A 15,314-nucleotide genomic window follows, 5' to 3' on the forward strand; every position below is an offset into this window, starting at 1 on the left:
ACAATTTCTGAGCGATTATATTGCATTAACAAAACGGTGTCCTTTCCAGACCAGTGTGTCGCAGTTCTCCCTGTACTTTGAGTTACATGGGTCGCGTCAGCCAGGCTTTGCTTGAAGAGCCTGAGCTGTGTAAGAACAGTTGAAGTTAAAATGACTGACTGCACTTGGTCACCCTCCCCTCATTACAGACAGTGAAATGTGAAGTTATTACAGCAAAGTGATGTTTTCAGACATGCCATCAGCCAACGTCAACAGAGACACAGATTTTTGGCAGGAACCTGTTCGTGAACATTTCCAATTTACTGAGTCCCAAATGTTACCCTATTCTCTATGTAGTGCACTACTTTTGATGGACTCTGGTCTAAAGTAGTGCACTACATAGGGAATAGGGTGCCATTTGGAACAAATAACCATGACAGTTCTCTGCCAATGAGCTCTTTGTGTCTTTGTGTTTCCACATCGCTGGGAGTATGGTGTACTTGTAACCTGAGCTAATGTTTAGTCAAGTACTAATTTGACTCTCCGAAGAAGTTATGTGAACTTTCGTGTCCTTGGTGAAATGAAATACAATGAAAGGAAGGATTGGCAGACAGAGGGATGACGGAATGGAGTGTTATACTGTGGTGGTGTGATGTTTATGTACAGTGCATTCAGAAAATATTCAGAACTCTTGACTTTTTCCACATTTTGTTACATTACAGCTGTCACGTCCTGACCATAGTAAGATGTTATTTTCTATGGTAGAGTAGGTCAGGGCGTGACAGGGGGTGTTTTTCTATGTTTTGTATTTCTATGTCGGGTTTGTTTGGGATGATCTCCAATTAGAGGCAGCTGGTCCTCGTTGTCTCTAAATGGAGATCATACTTAAGTAGGGGATTTTTCCACCTGGGTTTGTGGGAGATTCATTTTGAGTAGTGTATGTTTCACCTCTGTGTCACGGTTTGTTGTTTTTTGTCATTCAGTTTATTTATGTATTGCATAGTTTCACAGTATAAATAAAATGTGGAACGACACACACGCTGCACTTTGGTCCGCTCATTCCTACGACAACCGTGACAACAGCCTTATTCTAAAATGGATTACATTGTTTTTTTCATCATCAATTTACAAACAATAACCCATAATGATGAAGCAAAAACAGGTTTTTAGAAGTGTTTGCAAATGTATTAAAAATAATAAACTGAAATACCACATTTACATAAGTATTCAGACCCTTTACTCAGTACTTTGTTGAAGCACCTTTGGCAGCGATTTCAGCCTCAAGTCTTCTTGGGTACGAAGCTACACGCTCGGCACACCTGTATTTGGAGAGTTTCTCCCATTCTTCTCTGCAGATCCTCTCAAGCTCTGTCAGGTTGGATGGGAGCGTCACTGCACAGCTATTTTCAGATCTCTCCAGAGATGTTCGATCAGGTTCAAGTCTGGGCTCTGGCTGGGCCACTTAAGGACATTCAGAGACTTGTCCTGGAGCCACTCCTGTGTTGTCTTGGCTGTGTGCTTAGGGTTGTTGTCCTGTTGGAAGTTGAACTTTTGCCCCAGTCTGATGTCCTGAGCGCTCTGGAGCAGATATTCATCAAGGATCTCTCTGTACTTTGCTCCGTTTATCTTTGCCTCGATCCTGACTAGTCTCCCAGTCCCTGCCGCTGACAAACATACCCACAGCATGATGCTGCCACCACTATGCTTCACCGTAGGGATGGTTTTTGCTCTGACATCCACTGTCAACTGTGAGACCTTTATATAGACACGTGTTTGCCTTTCCAAATCATGTCCAATCAATTGAATTTACCACAGGTGGACTCCAATCAAGTTGTAGAAACATCTCAAGGATGATCAATGGAAACAGTATGCACCTGAGCTCAACTTCGAGTCTCATAGCAAAGGGTTTGAATACTTATGTAAATAAGGTATTTCTGTTTTAAATGTTTTATACATTTGTAAACATTTCTAAAACCTGTTTTGATGAGGAAATATCTTTATTTCATCCATTTTAGAATAAAATGAATAAAAAGGATCAGCTCAACGGTGAAAAAGCATGTCAATATCTTTATCCGGTCAAGCAGTAGAGATGCTATTAGTCAAGGAACATTATTTTTCAGTAGCCTACAATTCTTCTCTTTATCTAGTTTAAATATAGGTTATGTCATGACCATGGATAGTTTTGTAGGTTATGTGTGGTTTTGTAGTCTTCTAACAGGATGGTGTGAGTTAGTAGGTTAGAGTAAGATATGTGATTGCCATTACAAAGTTCATGTTTATAACCCATTAGCCTCTTCTGTTTCCAGCTGCTTACATCTCAGATGTGTGATTTCTCCTCTTCCTCCTCAATTCCTCCTCCTCCTCCTCAATTCCTCCTCCTCACCTTCTTCCTCCTCCTCCTTCTCCTCCTCCTTCCCTTCCTCTTCCTCATCCTCTTCCTCATCTTCTTCCTCCTCCTATTCATTCTCATCCTCCTCTGCTGCCCACTCTGGAAACCTTAATGAGGAAATAACCTTTTGTTTGAAACTGTGTAAACATATTTAACTTCACCATTTTGTTTGATATTCTTGGGGCTATTGAACAGAACGTCTGCGGTAATAATACGTGTTTGGAATCCATGCTCAATAATTATACTGGATTCTATTATTCTATTATAAAGAGAGCTCATCTCTACATTTCAAATGGGCACTCTGTTCCCTATGTAGTATGCTACTTTTGACCAGGGCCCTATGGGTAGTGCACTATAGAGGGAATAAGGTGCCATTTGGGACGTAGACATGCGCTCGTATTGGTGTTGTTAATTAAACCCTCTCTTTAAATAAACACACGTCTCGCAATTGATCATTATAATCTGTTAACTGTAGAATAATTAATTATAAGCACAATTTACATGTTAATATGTCAAGTGGTTAATAATTTTCAAGAGGGAGGAGGAGGGAGGGTCCACATGCTTCATTTGCAACATTAATTAAGCAAAGTCATTATGGAGCTAATTAGCTGATCTTAAAAGGATCTTGGTTTTATTGTAATTTATTATCAAAGTGACAATCAGCTGCTTTCTTGAAAAGGGGGGAATGTTCTTTCAAGGAAGCCACATGAGTGATTATTAATGTTATCTAGTCAAGTTAGGCTACATCTATCAAAGACCTTTAGTATCTGTCACCTTGTCAGTTCATTTATTTCATGTGCTACTTTCACGTGGTGGCTTGATTTGTTTTAAATAGTATCCAATTATCTACAGTATAATATAATGTACATACAAAAACATTCAAAGGCCATTTTCTCAAAAGTGAGGTTACAAGTTTATCAACTTTCAAAGCAGAATTACTTTCCCATTATTCCTCAAATGCAGTGTACGATATACCATTTTGTAGCTCTTTGTCTGCTTTTATCCAATGTAAAAAAATGAATTAAAAAAAAATCGAATTTTGCTGCATAAGACTGAATCAAGGCGGTCGGTCACATAATGCCTCTGTATGCAGTGCAATTCACGAGAACTAGGCCTTGTGTACCTTATTCATGAGTACACAGTGGACTCTGAGGACGTTCTGGAAGCTTGTTGAAATTCATGAGGCAGGGTTGAATCAGGGTTGAATCAGTGAACTGTTGTTCCATTAGCAGGGGGTCTCGTCATTTTACATTCTGTTTGTCGTCGTTAGCTTTTTCTTTCTCTTTAAAGGTGCAATCAGCAATATTACCGCTATATATAGTCGTTCGAGTTAGTGATAGCCATTTTAAAAATTATTACAGATTGTGGCTTTAAATCCTAAACTCGAAGGTCTTTCGAATCTCTGTCAGTCTCCTCGTGTTCCTTTCATCCAAACTTCAGGCTTTAGTGGACTACTTTTGATAGGGCTCTGGTTAATAGTAGTGCACTAAATAGGGAATAGGGATCCAGTGTGTGGTGCAGATTGGGATCCATTGTGTGGTGCAGATTGTACTGACAGAAGTTGTTGATTTAATGTCATTCTACACCACAAGACTTTGTCATCTGGTACATTTTCTCTTGCTTTTCTTTTGTTCCCTCTGCCAATTTCCCTTCTTTTTTTTACTCGTGCTACTGATAACTGAAGCAATACATCCCGCTGAAGATCATATACAGCACTCATTTAAATAATTTATTAAATTGAAACCAAGTAACTGTTTTTTCATTTCCTAGAACCCTGATCCATCTTGATATGATACTGATCCATCTTGATATGATACTGATCCACCTTGATATGATACTGATCCACCTTGATATGATACTGATCCACCTTGATATGATACTGATCCACCTTGATATGATACTGATCCACCTTGATATGATACTGATCCACCTTGATATGATACTGATCCACCTTGATATGATACTGATCTACCTTGATATGATACTGATCCATCTTGATATGATACTGATCCATTTTGATATGATATTGATCCACCTTGATATGATACTGATCCACCTTGATATGATACTGATCCACTGTGATATGATACTGATCCATCTTGATATGATATTGATCCACCTTGATATGATTCTGATCCACCTTGATATGATGCTGATACACTGTGATATGATACTGATCCATCTTGATATGATATTGATCCACCTTGATATGATACTGATCCACCTTGATATGATACTGATCCACCCTGATATGATACTGATCCACCTTGATATGATATTGATCCACCTTGATATGATACTGATCCACCTTGATATGATACTGATCCACCTTGATATAATACTGATCCACTCTCCTTCCAGACTCACATTAAGCATCTCCAATCCAAAATTAAATCTAGAATCGTCTTCCTATATCGCAACAAAGCATCCTCCACTCATGCTGCCAAACATACCCTCGTAAAACTGACCATCCTACCGATCCTCGACTTCGGTGATGTCATCTTTAAAATAGCCTCCAACACTCTACTCAACAAACTGGATGCAGCCTATCACAGTGCCATCCGTTTTGTCACCAAAGCCCCATATACTACCCACCATTGCGACCTGTACGCTCTCGTTGGTTGGCCCTAGCTTCATACTCGTCGCCAAACCCACTGGCTACAGGTTATCTACAAGTCTCTGCTAGGTAAAGCCCCGCCTTATCTCAGCTCACTGGTCACCATAGCAGCACCCACTCGTAGCACGCGCTCCAGCAGGTATATCTCACTGGTCACCCCCAAAGCCAATTCCTCCTTTGGTCATCTTTCCTTCCAGTTCTCTGCTGCCAATGACTGGAACGAACTGCAAAAATCTCTGAAGCTGCAGACTCATATCTCCCTCACTAGCTTTAAGCACCAGCTGTCAGAGCAGCTCACAGATCACTGCACCTGTACATAACCCATCTGTAAACAGCCCATCTATCTACCTACCTCATCCCCATACTGTATTTATTTATTTATCTTGCTCCTTTGCACCCCAATATCTCTACTTGCACATTCATCTTCTGCACATCCTACCATTCCAGTGTTTAATTGCTGTATTGTAATTACTTCGCCACCATGGCCTATTTATTGCCTTAACTTACCTCATTTGCACTCACTGTATATAGACTTTTTGTTTTCTTTTGTTCTACTGTATTATTGACTGTATGTTTTGTTTATTCCATGTGTAACTCTGTGTTGTTGTATGTGTCGAATTGCTATGCTTTATCTTGGCCAGGTCGCAGTTGCAAATGAGAACTTGTTCTCAACTAGCCTACCTGGTTAAATAAAGTGAAATAAAAAATATAAAAAAATATGATACTGATCCACCTTGATATGATACTGATCTTCCTTGATATGATACTGATCCATCTTGATATGATACTGATCTTCCTTGATATGATATTGATCCACCTTGATATGATACTGATCTTCCTTGATATGATACTGATCCACCTTGATATGATATTGATCCACCTTGATATGATACTGATCCACCTTGATATGATATTGATCCACCTTGATATGATACTGATCTTCCTTGATATGATACTGATCCACCTTGATATGATACTGATCCATCTTGATATGATATTGATCCACCTTGATATGATACTGATCCACCTTGATATGATACTGATCCACCTTGATATGATACTGATCCATCTTGATATGATACTATCATACTATCATGGTCTCGTGTGGCTCAGTTGGTAGAGCATGGTGTTTGCAATGCCAGGGTTGTGGGTTTGATTCCCATGGGGGACCAGTACAGAGAAAACATGTATGAAATGTATGCATTCACTACTGTAAGTCGCTCTGGATAAGAGCGTCTGCTAAATGACTAAAGTGTAAATGTAATACTGATCCACCTTGATATGATACTGATCCGTCTTGATATGATACTGATCCATCTTGATATGATACTGATCCACCTTGATATGATACTGATCTTCCTTGATATGATACTGATCCACCTTGATATGATACTGATCCGTCTTGATATGATACTGATCCGTCTTGATATGATACTGATCCACCTTGATATGATACTGATCCACCTTGATATGATACTGATCTTCCTTGATATGATACTGATCCACCTTGATATGATACTGATCCACCTTGATATGATACTGATCCGTCTTGATATGATACTGATCCACCCTGATATGATACTGATCCACCTTGATATGATACTGATCCACCTTGATATGATACTGATCCATCTTGATATGATTCTGATCCACCTTGATATAATACTGTTCCATCTTGATATGATACTGATCCATCTTGATATGATACTGATCCACCTTGATATGATACTGATCCACCCTGATATGATACTGATCCACCTTGATATGATATTGATCCACCTTGATATGATACTGATCCACCTTGATATGATACTGATCCACCTTGATATGATACTGATCCATCTTGATATGATACTGATCCACCTTGATATGATACTGATCCACCTTGATATGATACTGATCTTCCTTGATATGATACTGATCCACCTTGATATGATATTGATCCATCTTGATATGATACTGATCCACCTTGATATGATACTGATCCACCCTGATATGATACTGATCCACCTTGATATGATATTGATCCACCTTGATATGATACTGATCCACCTTGATATGATACTGATCCACCTTGATATGATACTGATCCATCTTGATATGATACTGATCCACCTTGATATGATACTGATCCATCTTGATATGATACTGATCCATCTTGATATGATACTGATCCATCTTGATATGATACTGATCCTTCTTGATATGATACTGATCCACCCTGATATGATACTGATCCACCTTGATATGATACTGATCCGCCTTGATATGATACTGATCCACCTTGATATGATACTGATCCATCTTGATATGATACTGATCTACCTTGATATGATACTGATCCACCTTGATATGATACTGATCCACCCTGATATGATACTGATCCACCCTGATATGATACGGATCCACCTTGATATGATACTGATCCATCTTGATATGATACTGATCCACCTTGATATGATACTGATCCACCTTGATATGATACTGATCTACCTTGATATGATACTGATCCATCTTGATATGATACTGATCTACCTTGATAGGATACTGATCCATCGTGATATGATACTGAGCTGAAAGTGTAAAACCTTATCACCGCTATGCATTTTTACTGTATTGTGAAGTCAGACAAAAATAACCTTGTGGCATTACACCTGAAGATACAATCTCATGTGAAATTACACTCTACTGACTGATCACAGTGTGTATGACATTTGGAAGCATGGTATTCTTTGTTCCTCGACCCAGGGTCATATAGGTAACAATAATTAACTAAACAATATGACTTATCCTCAATTTCTCCCTTCGCTCTCTGTCGTTGTCCCCCAGGTGAGAAGGTGACCGTGTTCCCTATCCTGGACATTGACCAGAGCAACATCGTGGACACTAACGGAGAAGGAGATGCCTTTGTGTGAGGTACAGTACACTAGTCTGTCTCCTCCCTGGTTTCTCCTTGGTTTCTCCCTGGTTTCTGCCAATCATCCTCACCACGTACATAGATGCCAACTTAACCAATCATGTCCATGTTCCATTTCTACATTTTTCACCAGCCCTCCCTAGCCCCGTCATTCAAACTGTGCTCTGTCAAATGATATATTAAGGAGTGACACTTTAATGATATTTTCTTCTCAGCTCTGCTCTATTCTTTTTTTCTTTGACCCCTGACCCTTGCCTCTCTCTCCTCCCAGGCTTTCTGTCTGGAGCTGGTCCTCCAGGAGAGGCCGATGGAGGAGTGTGTCCGTGGGGGCCACTACGCAGCCAACGATATCGTCAGACGGGCAGGATTTACCTTCCCTGAGACTTCCATTGATGCATCCGACCATTATCCCCCAAGCACTGTGCTTTGATTTCCATGTATTTTCCTTAAAACACCTGCTGCATTAAGCTGTGTGTATGTGCCTCAAAGTTGTGTAAAGTTTGTGTATCCCTTAGCCTACAATTTCCACGCCCCAGCAGAAATCGAATTAACATAATAAAAAAATAAGGAAATCCCGATTATAATCCATCTGTTCAAGCTATATTTATATACATATATACAGTACTGTGCAAAAGTTTTAGGCAGGTGTGAAAAAATGCTGTAAAGTAAGAATGCTTTCAAAAATAGACATGATAATAGTTTATATTTATCAATTAAGAAAATGCAAAGTGAGTGAACAGAAGAAAAATCTACATCAAATCAATATTTGGTGTGACCACCCTTTGCTTTCAAAACAGCATAAATTCTTCTAGGTACGTTTGCACACAGTTTTTGAAGGAACTCGGCAGGTAGGTTGGCCCAAACATCTTGGAGAACTAACCACAGTTCTTCTGTGGATAGAGGCAGCCTCAGGTGCTTCTCTCTCTTCATGTAATCCCAGACAAACTTGATGATGTTGAGATCATGGCTCTGTCGGGGCCATACCATCACTTCCAGGACTCCTTGTTCTTCTTTACGCTGAAGATAGTTCTTAATGACTTTTGCTGTATGTTTGGGGTCGTTGTCATGCTGCAGAATACATTTTGGGCCAATCAGATGCCTCCCTGATGGTATTGTGTGATGGATGAGTATCTGTCTGTACTTCTCAGCATTGAGGAGACCATTAATACTGACCAAATCCCCAACTCCATTTGCAGAAATGCAGCCCCCAAACTTGCAAAGAACCTCCACCATGCTTCGCTGTTGCCTGCAGACACTCATTCGTGTACAGCTCTCCAGCCCTTCGGCGAACAAACTGCCTTCTGCTACGGCCAAATATTTCACATTTTGACTCATCAGTCCAGAGCACCTGCTGCCATTTTTCTGCACCCCAGTTCCTGTATTTTCATACATAGTTGAGTCGCTTGGCCTTGTTTCCTCGTCGGAGGTATGGCTTTTTTGGTCGGAGGCCTTCCATGACGGCCACTTCTGACCAGACTTCTTGATGGGTGTACCAGGGACCCACTGTTTTCTGCCAATTCTGAGCTGATGGCACTGCTGGACATCTTCCGATTGCGAAGGGAAGTAAGCATGATGTGTCTTTCATCTGCTGCAGTAAGTTTCCTTGGCTGACCACTGCGGCTATGGTCCTCAACGTTGCCCGTTTCTTTGTGCTTCTTCAAAAGAGCTTGGACAGCACATCTGGAAACCCCTGTCTACCTTGAAATTTCTGCCTGGGAGAGACCTTGCTGATGCAGTATAACTACCGTGTGTCTTGTTGCTGTGCTCGGTCTTGCATGGAAGAACATCAATAAGCCAGTGACTCAGCCCCTGTAATAGGGTTAGAGGCAGAGAATCCCAGTGGAGAGAGGGGAACCGGCCAGGCAGAGACAGCAAGGACAGTTCGTTGCTCCAGAGCCTTTCCGTTCACCTTCACACTCCTGGGCCAGACTACACTCAATCATAGGACCTACTGAAGAGATGAGTCTTCAGTAAAGACTTAAAGGTTGAGGCCGAGTCTACATCTCTCACATGGGTAGGCAGACCATTCCATAAAAATGGAGCTCTATAGGAGAAAGCCCTGCCTCCAGCTGTTTGCTTAGAAATTCTAGGGACAATTAGGAGGCCTGCATCTTGTGACCGTAGCGTACGTGTAGGTATGTACGGCAGGACCAGATCGGAAAGATAGGAAGGAGCAAGCCCATGTAATGCTTTGTAGGTTAGCAGTAAAACCTTGAAATCAGCCCTTGCCTTAACAGGAAGCCAGTGTAGGGAGGCTAGCACTGGAGTAATATGATCAAATTTGTTGGTTCTAGTCAGGATTCTAGCAGCTGTATTTAGCACTAACTGAAGTTTATTTAGTGCTTTATCCGGGTAGCCAGAAAGTAGAGCATTGCAGTAGTCCAACCTAGAAGTAACAAAAGCATGGATGAATTTTTCTGCATCATTTTTGGACAGAAAGTTTCTGATTTTAGTTGTTACGTAGATGGTAAAAAGCTGTCCTTGAAACAGTCTTGATATGTTCTTCAAAAGAGAGATCAGGGTCCAGAGTCACACCGAGGTCCTTCACAGCTTTATTTGAGACGACTGTACAACCATCAAGATTAATTGTCAGATTCAACAGAAGATCTCTTTGTTTCTTGGGACCTAGAACAAGCATCTCTGTTTTGTCCGAGTTTAAAAGTAGAACGTTTGCAGCCATCCACTTCCTTATGTCTGAAACACAGGTTTCTAGCGAGGGCAATTTTGGGGCTTCACCATGTTTCATTGAAATGTACAGCTGTGTGTCATCCGCATAGCAGTGAAATGTAACATTATGTTTTCGAATGACATCCCCAGGAGGTAAAATATATAGTGAAAACAATAGTGGTCCTAAAACGGAACCTTGAGGAACACCGAAATTTACAGTTGATTTGTCAGAGGACAAACCATTCACAGAGACAAACTGATATCTTTCCGACAGATAAGATCTAAACCAGGCCAGAACTTGTCCGTGTACAGTGGCTTGTGAAAGTAGGGCAGTACCGCAATACAGACAACTCTCTGACAACTCTGGGTGTCAAGTCTGCGTACGCGTTCAGCAGGAGACAGCCTAGCCCTGCCGAGCTGCATCGGTTCGGGAAGAGGTGAATCAGCAGTCTTCGGAGGCTCTTGGAGGAACTCGGGTAAGCTCGGATCCTCTCGGGGACGTAGACGCTGGGAACTTCCGGAGTTCCTCAGATGCAAGGTGGGATCCTTGAGTGAGCGATTGGGACTGCAATCAGACCTCTTCTCCCTCCTACGTTCCCGTAACCGACCATCCTGCCGAAGCTGGAGTAACTTCCTGGTAGCCTCTCTCCCGGACACCGGAGCCTCGAAAACTTTTTTCACCTCCACCATGAATTCCCCCAGACTGAAGCAAACGGCCGACTGTTGTTCCCAAATGGCCGTAGCCCAGGCGAGGGCCCTCCTGGACATCAGCGTGATGAGTTACACTATCTTAGAGCGGTACAAAGGGAAGGAGGAAGGATGCAGCTCCATAACAAGGGAACACTGAGCGAGAAAATGCCCAACAGGTGCCCAATTCTCCATTGAAGTGCTCGGGGGAGGTAAGCGGGGTTCCCAGGAAACCGGGGTGATGGCGCTGCTACCAGCCGGGTTACTGAGGGGCTGAGAGGTTACCATCGTGGTAGGCTGCCTAGTAGGCAACCCACGGACTTGCTCCGGCAAAATGTCCAATGCTTGGTCATGACGTTTGGCCGTGGCCTGGAACCCCTCCATCAGACCACGAAGGAACTCCTCGTGCCTACCAATGGTGGCTCCTTTGGAGGAGATGGCGCAGCGGAGCTGGTCCAAGTCTGCTGGGTCAGTCATGGCCAGTTCGTACTATCACGTTTCAGGTATGACCCAAATGCAGACTGTGTTGATGTAGCAATGTTTATTACAGCAATAGGGGCAGGCAAACTACAGGTCAAGGCAGGCGGCTGTCGATAATCCAGTGTAGTGGGGCAATGGTACAGGACGTCAATCAGGGGCAGGGCGGGCAGAAAAGGTCAAAACCGGGAAAAAAAACAGTAACAAGCAATAGACAGGAACAGAGGGGAAAACGCTGGTAGGCTTGACGATACAAAACAAACTGGCAACAGACAAACAGAGAACACAGGTATAGCGGTTCTGGGGGGGGGCCTAAATGTGGAGTATGAAATAATTTTTACATAACTAATTTTTGCTATCATTCTTTTTTTACATCCGTTATTAGACTGTGGCAACGCGGAACACTAATTTAACCCACACATTTTCTAGAGGGACAGCTTTAGGCGGAACACAACAGTATCGTACCACATGCAAAACGATATGACAACAATAACGTCTAACGTAACTGGCCCCTCTAACAATACAACTGGCCCCAGCTTGGCCCCCCCCCCCCCCACCCCAGTTGAAATGGTCTAGAACCGCCACTGCACCTGGAGGGGGGTGGAGACAAGCGCAAGGACAGGTGAAACAGATCAGGGCGTGATAATCGTTTGTATGACCATATGAAAACTATTCCATATATTAGCTGAGAACCCCCCCTTCCTGGCTTAGACTCTATAGGGTTAAAGTGTACAGTAATTCCATGGATATGACAGTTCATCAACATTGTCGCTAAGTGTTGTAGCTTAACTTACAATACATTATGGTCTCCCTATGGGTGCTGGTCAAAAGTTGTGCACTATATATAGGGAATAGGGTGCTATTGGGAAGGATAGATCCAAGGCTGATGGAGGTAATTTCTCTCAGTTATGGGATTAGGGGTGCCTCTTCATAGTGGTCATTAGAGAGCCCTGGAATCTAGGTTTATCCCCCCCTTGCAACCAGCTGTGCTGTCGCCAGGTGTTGGAGAGGGGAGACAAGGATCACGGAGAGGCCCCAGTCTGTCCCTCCCTCCCTCCAGGCATGGATGGAACAAATGTAGGGTTACTGCCAAATGGTACCCTATTCCCTATAGTTGACTACTTTTGACCAGAGCCACTGCAGTATGTAGGGAATAGGATGTAGTGCTCTGGTCTACTATAGTTATACACTATATAGAGAATAGGGTGTCATCTGGGGTGCACCCTAAGTGTTCAGCTCATACCACACTGCACCTATACCAGTAGTAGATACAAACTGAAGCCTATACTACCTATATATACCATTATCTGTCACGGCTGTCTGAAGAATGGGACCAAAGCGCAGCGTGTGTATCGTTCCACATTTTATTTAAACTGTGAAACTATGCAAGACATACAAATAAACTAATAAACAAAACAACAAACCGTGACAAAGCAGTGCAACATACTCTTACTCAAAATAATCTCCTACAAAACCTAGTGGGAAAAACAACAACTTAAATATGATCCCCAATTAGAGACAACGATGACCAGCTGCCTCTAATTGGAGATCATCCCCCCCAAAAAAACATAGAAATACAGAAACTAGAACCCCACATAGAAATACATAAACTAGACAAAAACCCCAGCATAGAAAAAAGAAACTAGAACCAACATAGACATAGATAATCTAGACAAAACCCCCCTGTCATGCCCTGACCTACTCTACCATAGAAAATAAAAGCTTTCTATGGTCAGGACGTGACATTATCATAGGCTGCGGTCCAAAAAAAAGTCTGCAACAACAAAAACCCATTACGCTATATACCATTTATTATCATATTGTGTCTAAATAATACTGCACAGCCAACCTGTTAGCGTTTCATCTTTTTCCTTTCATTTCTGGGCTCATTGAATGTTAAGAGAGTTCCCATTCAAACGCCTCTTATTCAAAGGGCTGTAGTTCAATTTAAAGAGGCTGAGTTTATGCGCTTATGCTAATTTGGGGGGCATCTAGGTGAACACCAAAAATGTTATTACCAACTTTGAGACACTTCTCTTTTTTTTCATCAGCATTTTTAAGGTTTCACACAGATGCGCTTTGAAAAAGCACTACGTTTCTGATTGGCTGAGATCACACTCCGTAGCAGCTGGTTCATTTGCTTCTCAACATGACAGATGGCAAAACACAAACACAAAGTATGCGTGACCATTGGCACCCTATCCCCTATTTAGTGCACTACTATTCCCCATAGGGCTTTGGTCAAAAGTAGTGCACTACTGTATATAGGGAATATAGGTACCATTTGGAGCACAAACACAGAAAGATGGAGCCAGTAATGAGAATGAAGAATCCTTAGCTACCACGAGAAGGACGACTATTTACCAGTTTCTTCCTTCAGTTTACTTTCTTTTTTTCTTACTTTTATTTTTATAGAAATGAAATACATCAGTTATCTAGTCTAGTAGTATTGTGTCTGTTTCAACAACTAACTGGTTAACTAGTCTGGTAGTATTGTCTCTCTCTCAACAACTAACTGGTTAACTAGTCTGGTAGTATTGTCTCGCTCTCAACAACTAACTGGCTAACTAGTCTGGTAGTATTGTCTCTCTCTAAACAACTAATTGGTTAACTAGTCTAGTAGTATTGTCTCTGCTTCAACAACTAACTGGTTAACTACTCTGGTAGTATTGTCTCTCTCTAAACAACTAATTGGCTAACTAGTCTAGTAGTATTGTCTCTGCTTCAACAACTAACTGGTTATCTAGTCTAGTAGTATTGTCTCTCTCTCAACAACTAACTGGCTATCTAGTCTAGTAGTATTGTGTCTGTTTAAACAACTAACTGGCTATCTAGTCTAGTAGTATTGTCTCTGTTTCAACAACTAACTGGCTATCTAGTCTAGTAGTATTGTCTCTGTTTCAACAACTAACTGGTTATCTAGTCTAGTAGTATTGTCTCTCTCTCAACAACTAATTGGCTAACTAGTCTAGTAGTATTGTCTCTGCTTCAACAACTAACTGGTTAACTAGTCTGGTAGTATTGTGTCTGTTTCAACAACTAACTGGTTATCTAGTCTAGTAGTATTGTGTCTGTTTAAACAACTAACTGGCTATCTAGTCTAGTAGTATTGTCTCTGCTTCAACAACTAACTGGCTATCTAGTCTAGTAGTATTGTCTCTGTCTCAACAACTAACTGGCTATCTAGTCTAGTAGTATTGTCTCTCTCTCAACAACTAACTGGTTAACTAGCCTGGTAGTATTGTCTCTGTCTCAACAACTAACTGGCTAACTAGTCTAGTAGTATTGTCTCTGTCTCAACAACTAACATCCCTATTTTCTCCCTTGGGCTGTGCAATTCCCAAGTCCTAATTCTGCTAACTTCTAATAACTTTGATTATACATGCAAGGATCAATTAGAAGGGGCTGGTGGAAGAACATATGTCATTTTGGGGCAGATTTGGGCTTATCATAGCCTACTACAGTTATACTGTCAAAGAAAAATACACCACAACTTGTCGATGTGGTATGTACCATCACGTGGTTTCATTCATGACCTCCCTCCATCCCTTCTTTGAAAAGCAAATGTGTTCGTGCATCTC

General features: G+C 41.6%; 1 long non-coding RNA gene across 1 annotated transcript in view; it reads left to right on the forward strand.

The window, feature by feature from the left end:
• The window catches only part of LOC106589881 (uncharacterized), a 165,361-nt gene extending 156,838 nt beyond the window's left edge, over nucleotides 1–8,523 (forward strand). Inside the window, exons 4-5 of the long non-coding RNA XR_001324965.2 lie at nucleotides 7,815–7,901; nucleotides 8,174–8,523. This is a non-coding gene — a long non-coding RNA (uncharacterized lncRNA). The remainder of the gene's footprint in view (nucleotides 1–7,814; nucleotides 7,902–8,173) is intronic.
• The last annotated feature ends 6,791 nt before the right edge of the window (nucleotides 8,524–15,314 follow it).

This window comes from Salmo salar, chromosome ssa28 (genome assembly GCF_905237065.1).
Source record: "Salmo salar chromosome ssa28, Ssal_v3.1, whole genome shotgun sequence".
NCBI classification, from domain to species: Eukaryota; Metazoa; Chordata; class Actinopteri; order Salmoniformes; family Salmonidae; genus Salmo; species Salmo salar.